This window comes from Camelus bactrianus, chromosome 36, assembly GCF_048773025.1.
Source record: "Camelus bactrianus isolate YW-2024 breed Bactrian camel chromosome 36, ASM4877302v1, whole genome shotgun sequence".
NCBI lineage: Eukaryota > Metazoa > Chordata > Mammalia > Artiodactyla > Camelidae > Camelus > Camelus bactrianus.
The window spans coordinates 13,633,468-13,650,360 of NC_133574.1; the positions used below are offsets into that span (position 1 = coordinate 13,633,468).

Below are 16,893 nucleotides of genomic sequence, written 5' to 3' on the forward strand. Positions count from 1 at the left end.
TTTGGTAAGATCTGGAAAGATTTTTGATTGTCATTCTAGGAGTGCATTGCTATTGCAATCTCATCTAAGATGCTGCTAAATATCATAAAATGTACAAGTCAGCATCCCTCCTCACTCCCCCCCTACCACAGACACACACATAAGCACAATCCTGTCCAAAATGGCAATAATGTCAAAGTCCAGAAACCCTGGTCTGGAGGAGATAGGCCTTCCTTCCCAGATAAGGAGCACACAGGTAGTTTTTGCTCTCAGTCTTTCAAATTGTGTAATTAAATCCCAATGACACTTCTATAATTGAAACAGAATGGTTGTGCTTAAATTTAAACTACTGTATTATAGCAAAATAATGTTATCCTATTTAAAATTTACAGAGAACAGATTTCAAATGATTTAGGGAAGAATCTGTTATTCAAAGGGAAACAATAGGCCCAGGTACCCAGTGTGGGATTCCATGAAACAATTTACATAATACATTTACCATTTACTAAATGGTATTATTTATTATTATTATACAATTTTAGTTTTATAAAGAAGCTTTCATTTACCTTGTTATTAACAATAGCCCCAAATCACTGCTTAAAAAACTCACCTGTTACCCAAGTTGTAAATGAATCATTTCCTTGTGATGTCAGGGATCTTGGGGCCCATAAAAGGAATTTTTTTAGTGTCTATCTGAGTACACTACAAAACAGATATCATTAAGCATATGAAAAGCAATATAATGCCCTTATTTTTTGAGAAGACTTTAAAGAAAACACTTATTTAATGAGATCCTCACACTGAACATTATACAAAGATATGTGCAGCTTAATTAGGATTAAATTTAAGCCTTTTTTAAGTTGTAATTTAAATTATGCTTTTATGTTAACTTTTTAAAAAATCTATTTATGTGTATTTCTGAAATTTATTTGGATGGACATTTAGTTATATCATATTTACTCCTCTCATTCTTTCTAAAATAGAATCTAAAATAGGTTGAGGGTTGTTTATCATCTGAAAGTTAAAACTCAAACTATAGATGATTTTTAGCTCCTTATGCTGTTCATTATTTCCTCCATTGTGAACTGGCCAAATGCTGTAGTTATTTAGAAGTCTTTTCCATTGTCTCCTGGAGAGAGTGAAAAGAAAAAGTAATGGGATAGGAGAAATTAGCCTAACGCATTGACTTTAAGAAGAAATAAATGTGAAATCTGTTATTGTACAGTTTTGCAGTTGGATAACTATTGTATGAAGTGAGAGAAAACCAATTTTTATAGAAGTTTTATACCATTAAATGTATACTTAATTTTTTTGAAATTCTTGTTTTTGCCTTTGTTACTTACAGATCAAAATTTAAAATGAGTGCTTTTTGTTATTTTTTCTTCTCCATGAATGTCATTTTGATAATTAGCCCGTTTATTACTGTGTTCCTTGATTTTAAGTTATTTCTGCTTCTTCATTATCTTGATTACATTATCTTATACAGTGATCCAAAAAACTGCTGTTAACCCTTTTATTTACTGATTGATAAGGCAGTGAATATAGTTAGCAGAAATTTTGTAAAAACTGAAGTGTCTCATGTATGTGGAAGATTTTAATTTTATTTTTCTTGAATCTATACCCTGACATTGATGTTGTCACTCAAAACTGCTTTAAGCATTACTTTCTAAATTCTTACATTTATTCAACAAATATTGAATACATATAACACATCAGAATATCCTTAGACAAAGGGATATAATGATTAAAACAAAATATGCTTGTCTCCACGAAGCTTGCATTATTGCATCCTCTATCCTTCTGATTATGGTGTTTCTCTTGATTATTTCTCAATCTATATATTCATCTTTTTAACAAATATTTATGGTGTTCTTATGTGCTTGGCTTTGTTCTACATGTTTGGTACATAATGGTGAGATGATTACTATCTTCGTGGTTTTTAAATTAGAATGGGGAAATGAATATTATATAATAAAGGCAGACATGAATACAAAATAATGAGATTTTAATTACTAAGAAAGAGACAAATGCTCTGTAAGAAAACAATCTGGGTAGCAGATACTTGTATAGAATATGCAGCCCAGTATTGTCCTTAAAGAAGTAAGTCAATATGAGAGCTGAGTGAAGAGAAGGAAATAGCCATGCCCAAGAATTCAAATTCATGTTTTTCTGATAGAATATCATCACATTTAAGTACTGAGATGGGTAAAAGTCACAGTCTTCAGTACACCAGAGTCCAGTGCAACTGAAATTCAGTGAATAAAAGGAGAGAAAGATATTAGAAGATGCTGGGTGGTGGCCATGATGCTGAAGATCAAGAAGGTGTATTTTGGAAATATAATTATCAGGAATTGGTGATATTTTTTATGTGAGGACTAAGGAATGCAGAAGTATCAAGGATGACCCCTAAAATCTGAGCTTAAGCAGCAAAACAGGGGACATAGTTTATGGAAGGAGTGAGATGAGTTTGAAAAATGTGTTAGAGACACCTTTTCTGTCACTAAAGCAGAGATGTCAGGTGGAAAGCTGAGTATAGGTCAAACTTCAGAGGAGGTGATCAGATTGAAGTTAGAGGTACAATGAGAGGTGTCTTGGGCTGCAATTACAAGTCATAAAAACAGGTTCCCCAAAGTGTGTCTAGAGAAGATACTTCCAGTATAGATTCAATAGTAAGGTTTGAGTAGAGGAATAAAATCTTGGAGCATGCACTAGGAAATGGAGATACAGAAAAAATAGAACAAAGCTTTGACTTCTAGGGGATTAAGGTCAAGCTGAAGAGACATACATGTATCTGAATAGTTATATGATAAAGATATGTACTAGCTACTAATGGAGCACAATGGAGAAAACATTTAATTCTACTGAGGATAGTTCCGAGGAGAGTTACAGAAGGATAATATGGAGCAATTCTGAAAAATCTTCAAAATAAATAACAAGCTAATAGGACACAGGGAAGAACATTCTGAGCAAAGGATTTGAGATTAAAAATTTCAAAGCATTTGAACAATTGTAAATAGTTCAGCTTAATTACACGGTTATAGCTTGTTTCACAATTCAAGATTTAGGTTAACCTTCACTGATGTACCTTTCCACCTTTATTTTACATTCCTGTAGTAATTAACAAATCATATTGCTTTTGCCCTCTCATTGTCTGCATTAACATTTTCTCTCCTGACTTGTCTTTAATCTGCACACTAAAAAGAGTTGCATAATTCCTTTTTATAATCAAATGCTCATGCAGTTCTATGCAAAGAGCAGATGGTCTACAAATGTATCATTTTCTAAAAAACTGTACTCTTGTCCCTTTGTCCTTGGTGGAGATGGAGGTAAAACTTTTAAATAGTGTGAAAACCAAAATAACAGTACCCCCCCCAAAATATTACAACATATTCTATCCTATCTGTGATGCCCTGATGTAAGTAAAACAATTCAGTGATCTGAAATTAACCTGTAATTAAAGTGTTGAGAATCAATCAGTACAATTTAAGTTTCATTAAATTCAAACACACTCAAAATTGAATCAATTTATTAAGCTTACTTATTTCCCAGTCCCCAACAGACACAATAATACCAACATGTAACAAGTTCAGACATAAACAGCTTCACTGTTCCACTTACAGAAGTGAGACTACAACTTCCCAATTAGAATAAGGTACACTCTAAATACAAATTAAAAGCAAGACAAGACACTCTAAATTGGAGATCTGCTTGCTGTTGGTGAGAATGCCTTGAAGTATTGTTCTTGATCTATATGCAAAAGTATAGGGACACACACTTCTCAAAAGAGAATACAAAGTTCCATCTAACCAATCCATCTTGTGCAGATTTTCCCTTCATTCAGTGCAAGTTTAGAATGTATAAATTATTTTGATCAGAATTCAGCAATAAAATCTTAACTCAAAAACAAAAACAACATTAGTGTCTTGTTCACACAATGCCTGCGTGTCTTTGAAAAAAGAAAACTACCTGGAAGCAGTCCTTTCTGTAGCTTTCTGCGAATTTTGATTAACGGATTCCCTCATCTTGGCTTGGAGCAACTCTCTTAGAATCATAAATTGTGAAAATGAATTGCACATTAAAGGTTCTGGCACCCAAGAACCATGAGTTTTCCAAATAATGTTTTTCAAGACATTTAACTAAATGCAACTATAGTGTAAGGAGAAGGTAGTTGTCAATATGAACACTTCAATAGAGTAGAAGTAGTCATGCTGAATTTTTTGCATTCAATTATTCATTCTATGTTATGTGATAACACATAATCTATCAATTATTTCTTAACTATCACAATTAAATTTGTCAGATTCTTTTGGTAAAACCACTACCAAAAATATCAATGACTAAACATGCTTTTATAAGGATCAAGCAACCAATGCAGTTTAACACATGATCCATTAGAACCTCACATTTTAAAGCCTGGAGTTCTTTGACAGGTGGAAAAAATATACACACTGTATACATTACAGAAGAGATCTTACAAACTTCTATCAATAAATATCCACAAAACTATTGCATGTCACTGCTAAAATTCAATTTCACAATTCTGTTGAAAAAATTCCATTGGTTACATATCTCATTTAAGTGTTGGAACGAATACTCAGTGACTTCTAAGAAATGATGGACAATCTGAATTAAATAGCTAATTAACTTAAAATCAAAACTATAATAAGTTACATATTTGATAAAAGTAATCTATATGTGTGCTTATCACACTAATATAATGTAGAATAAGATGGCTATAATTGTGGATGACTAGATATACAGAGGTAGTAAAATGGTCCTGCTAGCTAGCAAATCTGATTATTAAAATCAGGACAGAATAAGAAGAAATTAGGGAAGAGAGGGAGAGAGGAAGATGAGAGGGAGTGAAAGAGAAAAAGGAGGGAAGGAAGGAAGGATTTGTAGTCAAACTGTTACATGTCAGGCCCTAAAATAAATTATTTCCTTAATTCTCCAACACTGGTTCTGTTATCCCCAGAATTTAGTTTAGCTTTTTTTTTTTTTTCCCAACGTGAAAACATCAAGGTTTAGGAAGATTAAATAAACTTTCTGTGAACACATAAATAATGAAAGAAGAAACAGGATTTTAAACTATTGACTTTTTATTACATCTGGACAACACAATTTAATTAAACATAGACTGATTAAACAAATATTTACTACTATTTGTTTTTATCATTTATGTACTTTCCTATAACTGATAATCACCAGCAAAAACTCAGGATGTAATGTCTCTTTATTTCACCATTGTAACAGGAGAAATAGAAAAAATATTTTCTATACAAAACATTTGATTTTTAGATTTTTTTACTCAGCATGCTGAAGATAAATTCAATTAATGGTAGTTAAAATTAATCAGCAAGAAACTGAATGGGACAAAGGGCCTAATTGTTCCTTAAAACATTTATTTCACAGTCTGTTCTAGATGTCATTTTTATGACATCTTGTTGGGACATCTCTTAATAATAAAAATAGTTACTTTTTTGAGATACACTTTTGAAAGGTTGTGATAATATAATACAAATAGAATAATACTGTTTTACTAAACTTGTGTAAATGCAAATTCCAAAACACAAGCATAAGGTCAGCTTTGTTTCTCAGTACAAAATTAAACTATACTAAATTAAACTATGCTAAAGGGAAGTGCTTGGCTAAGGGAGTTTGGCCATTTCAGTAAATAACCATCATTTATGCAGTTTGCTCATTTCCCTGCAATTCTTTTGCATGTTAAATAAAAATTGATATGAGTGAAAGGATATGAAATCTCTACTAACAAAGTAGAAAGAAAAAGTAACACACTAACTTAAAATATACTTCAGCTACCTGTCATGAGCAAATTTTGAAAAGGCTTTAATGAAAAGAAGTGCAGTACTTGGCAATATCAGTACTTGCTTCTATAGACGATTCAGCTTATTTGAGTCTTAAAAAGGACTCAGATATATTCGTGTCTTCATATCTGAATGCTATGCGGTTTTCCTGTGGGATAAGGTGAATTATTTCCATTTAATAACTTTAGAAACAAAAGATAGGATATTTCCATATTAAATTTTAGATGTTGGTATTTAAAATAGCACCTTTGGCCATAGCTTGACCTCATATTTTATTTCTCTTTATTTTATATTAATCTTGAGTTATCATTTGCAAAATTTTGTGCATCGTACTTCTTGTGAATAATTAAAATGGGTCAAACCAAGGAATTGTATTTGACTTCTTTAGGGCAGAAAACTGGGAGAAAAAAGTTAAGAAATTCTACCAATTTACCAGGGATTGCTCAGCAAGGCTGACTGCAGGAGACTTTCAACTGCTTACCCATGCAAGGGTTCATCAGTAAACTGGCAATTTCAACTGTCTGTATTTACAAGTTCCTGCTGTTGAACATCAATAAACTCACTGACTGAATTCATGCAATTCAGCCACACAGCCAAGCACTGACTGCAACTGCAAGGAATGCCTTTGAAAAATTGAGATCAAAGATTGAATACTTGCACTTTTAAGTGTAGATCCATTCACATTCTTTATGACTCTTTAGGGAAGCACAGCAGTGGACAGTCATATAACTGCTATGCATTTACAGTTGGTGTTATTTGTTAAGAAAATGTATGGCAGTTTGAAGACCAGAAAAGGGATTCCCAAGATGACAGAGTAGAAGGACACATAGCTCACCCTGCCCCATGAACACACCAAAAATTATATACAAATACAGAACAATTCACACAGAATAACTCTTGAAATTTGACATAATTTCTCTTACTTTGGAAATACAAGGAAAGCCCCACAAAACCAGGTAGAGGAAAAAAAGAAAGAAAAAGGAAATTGGTGCATGATATGCTTCACAGAGAGAGAGCAGCATAGAAAGAAAAGTGCCCTCACCCTGGGAAGCTCCCTCTCCAGCAAAGAGATCCACAGGGACAGAACAGGAGCTTCAGAGGTTTAGAGGAGGCAGCAACAGCAGCTTAGCAGAAAGAACTAAGAGAAACCAGCAGTGAGAGTCACTGTGAACCCTAGCCTAAGATGCATGCCAGTGGGGACAGGCTGGGCTGAGCTGCTGGAACTCAGGCTTCCATGGATGAGCCTAGGGAGGGGACTGGGGTTGACTGCACACAGGCAGCCTCAGGAGCCTGGAGTGTGGTGTGGGCTGTGGCTAGAAGAGAATGCAAATCAATCTGGGTCCCTCCATAGAAAGCAGCATTGCATGTGGGATGAGGGGTGCATTGCAACCTTCATAGCTGCCATCTCCACTAGTGCACAGGGTATTGCTCTGCATCAATGTTGATGAGCATTCTTGTGAGAAGAGAGGTGGGGTTCAGTCACAGCCATCTTCTCAGCTTGCTCTGGAGGGGTACAACTGCTTGTGCTTGTCTTCTGGGCAGAGGAGGGGCTGAAACATGAACCGTTACCCAGGGGCCCTGCAACATCACAGGCAAGACTGTCATTCTAGTCCCAGGCAGAGGTGGTTGATTTGCTCTCCTGGTGCATTTGTGGACCTGTGCCTCTAAGACAAATGAGTGGAGATTTGGTGCACATTGGGGATGGGTTTGGCATCAACCGTGGGTCTGTGTACCCTGCTTTTGATTTGTGGTTACCCTGTTTTTTAATTATGTTAGCCCATTAGTATATCTATTTGCTTTAGAATGGTAGTCCTATAGGCTTTAACACATCCTATGACGAATGCAAAGAAAATTTACATTTGGTTTCACTGGGCAATTCTACCAAACATACAGAGAAGAACACATATTGATCCTTCTCAAACTCTTCCAAAAGATTGAAGAGGAGGAAATACTACCAAACTCATTCTACAAAGTCACCATAACCCCAATATCAAAACCAGGTAAATATACTACCAAAAAAGAAAATTATAGGCCAATATCATTGATAAACATAGATGAAAAATCCCTCACTCCAACAACACATAAAAAAGATCATACACAATGATCAATTTGGATTCATCCCAGGGATGGTTCAATATACACAAATCAAACAATGTGATACACCACATCAACAAAAGAAAGGACAAAAATCACATGATCATCTCAATAGATGCAGACAAAGCATTTGATAAAATTCAAAACTCATTTATGATAAAAATTCTTACCTAAGTGGGCATAGAAGGAACATATCTCAACATAATGAAAGCTATTTATAACAAACCCACAGCCAGCATAATACTCAACAGCGAAAAGGTGAAAACCTTCCCTCTAAAATCTGGAACAAGACAAAGATGCCCATTCTCATCACTTCTATTCAACAGAGTAGTGGAAGTCCTGGCCACAGCAATCAGACAAGAAAAAGAAATAAAAGGAATCTAAATTCAAAGAGAAGAAGTAAAATTGTCACTAAATGTGGATTACATGATACTATATATAGAAAACCTTAAAGGCTCCACACAAAAACTAATAAATCTGATAAAAAAAATTTGGCAAGATAGCAGGATACAAGATTAACATTGACAATTCAGTTGCATTTCTTCACACTAACAATGAAATATCAGAAAAGGAAAGTAAAGAAACAATCTCTTTTAAAATCTCATCCAATTAAAAAAAAATTCTTAGGAATAAATCTGACCAAGGAGGAGAAAGATTTGTATCAGGAGGACTACAAAACATTAATTAAGGAAATTAAAGATAACTCAAAGAAATAGAAAGATATCCCATGGTCTTGGATTGGAGAAATTAATATTGTTAAAATGGCCACACTACCAAAAGCAATCATTAAAAAGTCCATGAATGATAAGCGGAAGAGAGAGTGTGGAGAAAAGGGAGCCTTCACACACTGCTGGTGAGAATATAGTTTGGTACAGCTATTATGGAAAACAATATGGAGATTCCTTAACAGAAACTAAAAATAAACTTACAATATGATTCAGCAATCCCACTCCTGGGCATATATCTGGAGATAACTCTAATTCAAAAAGATACATGCACCCCAATATTCATAGCAGCACTATATACAATAGCCAAGATATGGAAGCAGCCTAAGTGTCCATTGACAGATGGCTGGATAAAGAAACTGTGGAATATTTATACAATGGAATGCTACTCAGCCATAAAAAGAATAAAAGAATGTCATTTGCAGTAATAGGGATGGACCTGGAGGTTATCATTCTAAGTGAAGTAAGCCAGAAAGAAAAAGAAAATTATATATGATATCACTCATATGTGGAATATAAAACAAATTAAAAATAAAGACACAAATGAACTTTTTACAAAGCAGAAATAGACTCACAGACATAGAAAAAAACTTATGGTTACTAGGGTGAAAGGAGGTGGGAATGAATAAATTAGGAGTTTGTAGATATATGTACTATTATATATATAATATATAAGCAACAACTTTCTTCTGTATAGCACAGGGAAGTATGTTCAGTATTTTGTAGTAACCTATAATGAAGAATAATATGAAAACAAATATATGTATGAATACATATATGACAGAAACATTATGCTGTGCACCAGAAATTGACACAACTTTGTAAACTGACTTTACTTCAATTGAAAGATAGAAAGAAAGAAAGAAAGAAAGAAAGAAAGAAAGAAAGAAAGAAAGAAAGAAAGAAAGAAAGAAAGAAAGAAAGAAACAAAGAAAGAAAGAAAGAAAGAAAAAAGAAAGAAATAAACTAAAAAATTTAAAAGAAAAAAGAAGGCCAACAATATTAATAAACAAAAAGAGGAAAATTGGATTGGATTGTTTCAAATTACCCCTTTATCTTATTATTTATAATTTAGTCAGTCCTCTATTCAACCATATATCAGTTGGTTATTGCCCCTGACCATCACTGACCTACTTTCTGTCTCTATCGTCCTACTTATTCTAAACATTTCATATAAATTGTATCCAATATGTGGCTTTTTGTGTATGACTCCTTTCACTTAGCATAATCAGAATTACATTCTTTTTATGGCCAAATAATATTGTATTCTATGGATGTACCATATTTTATTTACACAATTACTTGTTGATAGTCTTTGGCTTGTTTCCATTTTGGGGCTATCATGAATACTGATGCTGTGAATATTTGTGTACAAATTTTTGAATGTATTTTTAAAATTTTCTTGGGCATGACAGTGGAGTTGCTAGATCATATGATAATTCTTTCTTTAACTTTTTGAAGAACTAGCTGCCTTACAAATTGGCTTCACCATTTTACATATCCCCCGACTCCAAGCAATGTATGAATTTTCCAATTTCTTCACATTCTTTTCTGTTATTGCCTGTCTTTTTTTTTTTTTTTAATGAAAGCCATCCTGGTAGGTGTGAAGTGGTACCTCAAATTGTATTAACTTTCTTAGCATTTACAAACTAAGTGATATATGTGTAGATATGAAAGTAGATTCATAGGGACATAATTAGATACATGATAGAATGAGGTATACAGGCATATCTCAAAGATATTGCATGTTCAATTCCAGACAACTACAATAATCACATATCACAGTAAAATGAGCCACATAATGTTTTTGGTTTCCAAGTGCATATAAAATTTATGTTATACTACATTGTAGTCTATTTAGCTTGCAATACTATTATATCTAAAAAAGCAATACACATACCTCAATTAAAAATACTTTAAAAACTGTTAGCCATCATCTGAGCCTTCAGTGAGTCATAATTTTTTTACTTGTGAAGGGTCTTGCCTCGATGCTGACAGATCAGGCTAGCAGTTGCTGAAATTTGTGATGTCTGGCAATTTCTTAAAATAACAATAAATAATAATTGATAGCAAAATATTGATTGATTCCTCTTTCACTTGAACACTTAGAGGCCATTGTAGGGTTATCAACTCATCTAATTTAAATATTATTGTGTCTCAGGGAATAGTGAGGCCCAAGGAAAGAAAGAGAGATGGGGGAACAGTCAAGTCAATGGAGCAGTCAGAACACACACAGCATCTGTGAATCTGGTTTTCATCTCATGTGAGTGGGGTTCATGGCACTCTGAAACACTTACCATAGTAACATCAAAGATCACAGGTCACCATAACAAATATAATAATAATGAAAAAGTTTGAAATACTGGGAAAATTACCAAAGTGTGACAGAGAGATACAATGTGGAAAAATGGCAGTGATAGACTTGCCAGAGACCAGGTTGCCACAAACTTTCAATTTGTAAAGAGAAAACTCAGTATCTGCAAAGTACAGTTAAGTGAAGCACAATAAAATAAGATATACCTGCATATAGAAACTGCCAAACAAATTATGCAAATTCATGATTTTTTTTCTGAGAAAAAGCATACTCACAAGGTCAGATACACTTTTGTGAGAGGAATGACCCTTTTGAAGTCACTGGCATTGACTGGTTTTTGAAGGATGAACACTATTCACACAGAGTGAGAAGAGAGAGAAAACTCTTCAAATAGAATATTTAAAGTAACATTTTGGGAAGGCAAAATATACAGGGTATCATTGTGAAACATTGGGTAGATCTACTTTGCTTGAGCAGACAGTTTTACAAGAGAAGAAAATAAACCTGGAAAAATATATAACCATCACAACTAAAATAAGGCAACATAAATAATTAGAGTAATTACATACATTCAATATTTTGAAACAATGCAAGATGATGATAAGTTTAAGTGGCATCATGAGTGAAACATCATAATTAACATGATGTGCACTGAAATTTTCATAAGAGTTTCAGAAAGGGATAGTATTTGAATGGACATAGACACATCCCAGGTTGGTCCAATAGCAGAAGGAACTATTGAGAATTAGATAAGAGATGGGCAAAGCTGTGCCTGCTATTCATTTCTCCCCACAAGCCTTGTGCTGTACCATGATATCCCACTGAATCTGGGCTTTCTGAGGACCCTAGAGCTAAGGTTGCTTCTGATCTCCATGTATTTCCATTCTTTTGAACCCAATTTGGCTACTAGTTACATTATGTTTATATAAATGAAGTGTTTTATGTGAGGGTATTAATTAGCTATGTCAGCACTGGACTGCACCCTGCAGGTCTACAAGCCCTGTACTTGCCCAGCTTCAAGACCTGAGAAAGATCCCAGAGTCAGCAACAGAGATGATCAATAGTTTAATGATTAGGGTGATTTACACATCTGAAGCAAAGTCCTGGAGCAACATCCTGCCATGTGTGGGAGCTGGAGGGTAGGACATGATGGCAGTCTTTGCTCCTGGTGGGGAAGAAGAGGTTACCAGTCATAGGGGAGTTGATGTCAGGTTGGCTCATTGGTTATGAGGGTAATCAGCACAGGGTCATGCCTCTCACCACCCCTTGGATAAGCATAGTGGTGAGTTCTGATTTAAATCTAGAACAGTCATTAGCTGGGGCCTGGGGTGAATATGAAAGAAGATCAGTCTTATGAGTTGTGTGTAGGTGAAGCAGGCACCAGTCAAGCAGGAGATGTATAGAGAGAAGCCATCTTGAGTTGCCTGACCATACAGCCATCATCAGAGGTACATGTTATATATTGACTGAAAATAAAGAATCACGGAGTAGTGACATCAGAATTCCCATACTCTCTTAAGGTTATAATTGCTTGTTCTCACTGTATGGGCAGAACACTTGCCTCCAAGTTTCTGTTGAAACTCAGGTTTCAGGGAAGTGTCTTCCAGAATAATGTTCCTTGTATACAGGAGGTGGAACTGGAAATTAAGAGAATGGTTAGGATATCAGAAAACTAGACAAAATGATGACAAAGGGATGGATATCCATTCAGAGGAGAACATGAGAAAAGAGAGGGGAGAATGGCAATCTGATAGGGGACACTTAAAATAACCAACGTCAGAAAACAACCTTTGGGAGGACATTTTACTTTTCAACAGGAGGAGATCACCAAAAAGGAAATCATAAAGTTGGCTTGGACTGAGTGCCATCATCCTAAATAGTCTTAAGACGTGTGATGTGATATGTCGAGTTCTCTGGTGAGTGGAGTGATTAAGCTGTAATGACAGCTCCACAGGGCACAATGTCAGGAACCAGTCCCGTTGCTTTTCTGTTGAAGAGGGCAGTAGGGTGGAGGTGGTCTTCCATTTTCAAGTTCCTTCAATATGCTGGTCCTCAAGCCAGTGCATATGTATCTGGGGCAGCTGAAAAGAAGAAGGATGAAGAAGGGCATTGAAACCCTTTAAAATTGTACTCAAAGAACAAGTGACACTTACTTTTATATGTGACTGACTACAATTTAGTCACTAAATCCAGCTACAAGTCATGCTGGGAAATGTTCCCAGATAAGTACAAGTATCATTTCTACCCAGGAAAGGAGCAGTGGACATTGAATGATAGATAACTGGCAGTCTGGCCCACATCTCCTTTAATATAGAATCAGTGTAAATCCTCTTATAAACCTGTAGTTTTATGACTCTCAAACCTTGTCTCACAGAAAAGAAAAGTGAGTTTCAGAATCAAGAGTAGGCATTTGTGTCCTGCCTTCCTCTGCTCTAATGTCACTTGCTCTCAGTAAGTCAGCTGCTCATTCAGAGGAGAAAATATTTCTCAGATGCCAAAAGCAAAATTGATCTATTGTGAAAGAGTTGAAGTGGGTTCTAAAGAAACTTAAGACACTGCTCAGTCCTCGACACTGAAGGCCTTCAGGATGTTATGTGATTGTTATAATTATTTTTGGTTCCTTTAAGTTTGTGCTTAGAGCATGGGACAGGTAGCTGTATTTCATTTTAAATATATTTGGATGATGCTATTCATTGAGTAAATGTTGGTCGGACTTAATGCATATCAAGATCTGTGTTAGTCCTGATAATTCCTTTAGAAGAGAACAAAATATAGATAAAATTGTGATGTGTTACAGACCCCCAGACACTCATAGTACAATGAGAAGATGACAAGTATTTCAACAACCAGCATGAACAACTTTACCACACATACACATGCCACATATAGAATATGTTATGTTATACATGCTACAACATATATGCTACATATTATATTATACTATAGTGTATTATAATATACACTTTACTGTAGAGGTGAGTAATACATTCTTCCCATTTTCCAGGAGATAAATCCTTAGTAATTTGCATTCAAAGGGAAAGTAGAAGAAGAAATGTTTCCACTTGTTTTGGGAAAGAGACAAGGTGTAAATATACTCAATCAATAGGACAAATTATTTGAGGGTACTTCCTTTTTTTATGTGTTCCTCATTACATGTACTTTCTTGCAGAAGTGTTCTTGAGCATTTTGATCACTAACATATACATATCATGAAGATGCTGGGTGAAGATAAGTGTTTCAATAGGAAACTCCGTAGCATACTCAACTGGAGAATTCTGCCACTGGCTAGAATGACAGATTCAGTGTAAATGTCTAAGCACAGCACTAAGACGATTTAAGTTTCCCTTTTGTATGTGAAACACTGAAGTCATGCTTCTTACATGCAGCATGCTTGCGGGGTAATTGGAGTAGGTGATCAGGGCAATCACACTACCTGTGGATGGCTGGAGGGGATGGTGGGCACAGAATGCTCTGGAATATGACACGATAGATTACTACTCCTCTTACAATGTGTACCCCCCAAAATAAGCTACTTTTTAGTATTATATATATAATAGTATTATAGATATATATAATATATCTCCTTAGATATTTAGTTTAATTCAATTAAACTTTTGGACAAATTATGCAGTGTTATAGTCTGTCAGAAAACCTGATGTTACAGGTAAATAGAATACAAATTTAACACATTTTAATTCCCTGTGTAGAAAAAATAGAACACTTTAACATGAGAAAATTCACAATTTCAAAATTTTCATATCAATCTTTAAAGGCCACTATCTGCTTTTAGCTTGGGGAAGCAAACAATGAGGGCTTTTGTGATTGAAACAACGTGGTTTCCCATTTTCTCTATGACATATTTTCATTACTCAAATCTAATTTAATCAATCCATCTTATTAGTGTTTTCTGATATTAAAAAGGATATAAAATTACATTTTATTGAATTATAAGTGTGAGTAAAATAGCTATTAATATTTCCTGTGGATTGATGTCCATGCACCAGAATGCAATTGTACTATTTTATTATATTCAAAAATGTTTCTGTTTTTGCTGCCATTTGGTTTGCACATTCTGTGTCTTGAGTGATGTTCATAAAGTTTTCTTAAGATTTGTTTCTGCCATTGCCACAATACAACACATTTTTATAGTAATACATTCCTTTCGTATTTTAAGACAAAAAGATGTAGTATTTTGGAAATATGGTTATGATTCTAACAATCCTTCCTATGCTCTGGCAATCAGAGGAAGTCAAATTCTGCATTTTCTAAATGTTTATAATAGCTTTATAGCTACCACAAATAATTTTAATATGAGGGAACATAAGACAGAATAAAATGATGCTGACAATATAAAAAATATTATACACATATAATATTTTGATAAAAAGTGCATTTAGACAACATAATAATATTTAATTTTCATAACATTCTGGTGCAGAAATGCTATTATCTACAATTGAAGAGAAGTGAGTCCGAGAGGTCAGTAAACATGTTCAAAGTTGCACATTTTAGATTTTAGATTCAGAACCACACAGTGAATCTTGTGACTCCAAATCTCTTACTCGTTCTGCTAGACCATGTTACTTCCAGAAATAGATCCAGGCAGCCCAGATCTATCTCCACAGTTTACTTTCTCAAAAGAAATTTCAGGTAGGCCAAATTAAATAAAAAATTGAACATCTATTTTTTTCTCATATTTAATTCAAGATCAAACTCCCTCTTCTAAATGTGTCTTTATATTTGACCTTCACTTCAAATCCAAGTGCCTTTTTAAATGAGTTTAAATTTATTGTCTCTAGTTTATCTTTTAAACTAAGTAAATAATTTTCAACATCAGCCTCTACTACCAATTGAAACTGGTTAGTAAAAATGACTTTCCTTGTGGTAATATTTTTTAAATTTTGTTTTGATGGGGAGGTATTTATCTATCTATCTATCTATCTATCTATCTATCTATCTATCTATCTATTTATTATTTGTTTGTTTGTTTATTTAAATGAAGATATTGGGGATTGAACCCAGGATCCTGTGTATACTAAGCATGCACTCTACCACTGAGCTAGAATTTTGTTATAGAATGAACTGTGTCCCTGTATAATTTGTATGCTGAAGTCTAAAACTTGGCTGCCTCAGAATGTGACCTTATATGGAATAGAGCTGTTGAAGGTGTGATTAGTGAAGATGAAATCATGGTGGGCTAGTGTGGGTCTGTAACCTAATACGAACGGAGTCCCTGTGAAAAGGGAATATTAGAGCATGGATACACATGGACACAGGGAGAATGCCTCGTGGAAATGAAGGTAGAGATCAGGGCAATGCTTCTTCACACCAAGGAACGCTAAGGACTGCCAGAAAAGCACCAGAAACTAGGGGAGAAACCCTAGAAGGAATCCGCCCCACTAACACCTAGATCTCAGACTTTTAGCATCCTAATCAATAAATCGCTGCTTAAGCCATCTAGTTTGTGGTATTATACAGGCCTCATCGGTTAATACATAGCCTTTTCTTTTCTTTATCCAATCCAGTATTCTTGTCAGGCTCTTTCATCTTTATTATGTCTCTAAAAAAGTTGGATTTACCATCCCCTATAATGCCTAAAATGCTGGTCTTCTTAAGGATCGTCCGTTATATACAGTTTTGGAATAATATCAAAAGCTGTGGTTTAAACTAGTACTCATTTATATACCAAAATTGCGTATGTCTTCTAAAATCAGGCACAGACTACCCAACATATCTAAAACTGAATTCAGTACACTTGGTGCATTTCCCTATCTTCTTATCTCTTCCCCACTCTCTATTGCTGTAAGTCACTCCTTTGACTCAGTTACTCCAGCAAGAATCTTGAATGAAGGTCAATCTATATTTGCCGACTTCATGTCCTACTTTTAAATAGTACATAAGCCCATCAATTCTATCTCCTTAATAATTCTTGAATAAATCCACCTTTTTATAACCC

General features: G+C 34.5%; 1 long non-coding RNA gene across 1 annotated transcript in view; it reads right to left on the minus strand.

Annotated features, from left to right (window-relative positions):
• Positions 1-3,488: 3,488 nt before the first annotated feature.
• The window catches only part of LOC141576186 (uncharacterized), a 54,587-nt gene continuing 41,182 nt past the window's right edge, over positions 3,489-16,893 (minus strand). Inside the window, exon 3 of the long non-coding RNA XR_012504440.1 lies at positions 3,489-13,018. This is a non-coding gene — a long non-coding RNA (uncharacterized LOC141576186). The remainder of the gene's footprint in view (positions 13,019-16,893) is intronic.